Consider the following 2,694-nt stretch of genomic DNA (forward strand, 5'->3'; position numbering starts at 1 on the left):
GAGTCTCCTCCAGACACTACTAGGCTGCAGAGTCTATTCCAGACACTATTAGGGCTGCAGAGTCTCTTCCAGACACTACTAGGGCTGCAGAGTCTCTTCCAGACAGTACTAGGGCTGCAGAGTCTCTTCCAGACACTACTAGGGCTGCAAGTCTCCTCCAGACACTATTAGGGCTGCAGAGTCTCTTCCAGACACTACTAGGGCTGCAGAGTCTCTTCCAGACACTACTAGGGCTGCAGAGTCTCTTCCAGACACTACTAGGGCTGCAGAGTCTCTTCCAGACACTACTAGGGCTGCAGAGTCTCTTCCAGACACTATTAGGGCTGCAGAGTCTCTTCCAGACACTACTAGGGCTGCAGAGTCTCTTCCAGACACTATTAGGGCTGCAGAGTCTCCTCCAGACACTATTAGGGCTGCAGAGTCTCTTCCAGACACTATTAGGGCTGCAGAGTCTCTTCCAGACACTATTAGGGCTGCAGAGTCTCCTCCAGACACTATTAGGGCTGCAGAGTCTCTTCCAGACACTACTAGGGCTGCAGAGTCTCCTCCAGACACTATTAGGGCTGCAGAGTCTCTTCCAGACACTACTAGGGCTGCAGAGTCTCTTCCAGACACTATTAGGGCTGCAGAGTCTCCTCCAGACACTATTAGGGCTGCAGAGTCTCTTCCAGACACTACTAGGGCTGCAGAGTCTCTTCCAGACACTACTAGGGCTGCAGAGTCTCTTCCAGACACTATTAGGGCTGCAGAGTCTCTTCCAGACACTACTAGGGCTGCAGAGTCTCTTCCAGACACTATTAGGGCTGCAGAGTCTCTTCCAGACACTATTAGGGCTGCAGAGTCTCTTCCAGACACTACTAGGGCTGCAGAGTCTCCTCCAGACACTACTAGGGCTGCAGAGTCTCCTCCAGACACTATTAGGGCTGCAGAGTCTCTTCCAGACACTACTAGGGCTGCAGAGTCTCCTCCAGACACTACTAGGGCTGCAGAGTCTCTTCCAGACACTATTAGGGCTGCAGAGTCTCTTCCAGACACTACTAGGGCTGCAGAGTCTCCTCCAGACACTATTAGGGCTGCAGAGTCTCCTCCAGACACTATTAGGGCTGCAGAGTCTCTTCCAGACACTATTAGGGCTGCTATGTTTTGTGTTTTGGATTGTTTTTAATTATTATTAAAATATATATATATATTATAATCCGCCTTGGGTCTGAGAAAAGTGCTTCAGGTGTTCTTCCAAATGAAATGTATTGTTATTGTTATTGTTTATTCTAAAGCTTGTGAAATACACAAGAAAGAAAAGAAGACAAAAAGAGAGGAACAGAAAGTGATTCCTGATGAAAGATGAAAAGACAGGGATGACAGGCCTGAGACTGTGTATGATGGCAGGGTGTGTGTGTGCATGCATGTGTCTGCGGGGTGTGATGGCATTGTGACCACGATGACGTCACAGGAAAAACCCATTCCAATGACCCTAAGAAAAATGATGAAGCCCTTCCAAACGTCACCCAATCGCTGCACAATGGTGGCGTCCTCATGTTACATCACTGTGGTTCTGCCTGGCTGACTGGCTGACATAAACAGAAAACCTTCTGTGTCCCAAATGGCACCCTACTCCCTATGTAGTGCACTACTTCTGACCAGCGCCCATAGGGCCATAGAGCTCTGGTCAAAAGTAGTTCATACATAGGGCAGTGGTTACCAACTCCAGTTCCCCAACAGTACACATTCTGATTGTGGCCCTGGACAAGCACATCTGATTCAATTGACCAACTAATCATCAAGCCCTCATGAGTTGAATCACGTATGTTTGTCCGGGGTACTTGAGGAGCGAAGTTGGGACCCACTGGTAAAAGGAGTAGGGTTCCATTGGGGACACAATCTGTTGGCCCAAATGTCTTCTTCACAGAGAAAGTGCAGAGAGACAGTGCATTTTGGATACTTGATTTTCTCAGACATTACAAATAATGTGGCGTCTATGAGGCGGTGGCAGTGGTGCCACAGACACAGACAGACACAGAAACACACACCACACACACAACTCACACCACAGAGTGAGTCACCCTGCATTTCCGGTCCGTTGTCAGTAACGGAGTCACAGAGATCAAAGTGCAGAGATCAAGCTAGAGTGTGTGTGTGTGTTGTGTGTGTGTGTGTTTGGTGTGTGTGTGTGTGTGTGTGTGTGTGTGTGGGGTGTGTGTGTTGTGTGTGTGTGTGTGGTGTGTGTGTGGTGTGTGTGTGGTGTGTGTGTGTTACAAACCAGAAGCAGAGATGTGACACGTGCTTGATTTCTCACCCAACTCATTTGTCATTATTGGGCCTGAAAGATGATGTTGATGACGATACTGTAGATGTCTGTCACCAATGAAAACATCGGAACAACATTCAACCAGAGCAGCTTCCGATGTTTGGAGATCTCTTGTTTTTATATGATATGGTTCAGGGATTTACAAGGAGTGTTTAGAAATGGAGCGACTGACAAATGACTGCCTTTAAATTCCCTTCCTCTCTGGCAGGGGCAGTAATAACACAACTCCCCCACAGTGTAATAATAATCACACTACCACAGTGTAATAATAATCACACTACCACAGTGTAATAATAATCTACACTACCACACCAGTGTAAATAATCATCATACTACCACACAGTGTAATAATACACTACCCACTACCACAGTGTAATAATAATCACACT

Source organism: Oncorhynchus kisutch, linkage group LG1 (genome assembly GCF_002021735.2).
Source record: "Oncorhynchus kisutch isolate 150728-3 linkage group LG1, Okis_V2, whole genome shotgun sequence".
In the NCBI taxonomy this organism is placed as follows: domain Eukaryota; kingdom Metazoa; phylum Chordata; class Actinopteri; order Salmoniformes; family Salmonidae; genus Oncorhynchus; species Oncorhynchus kisutch.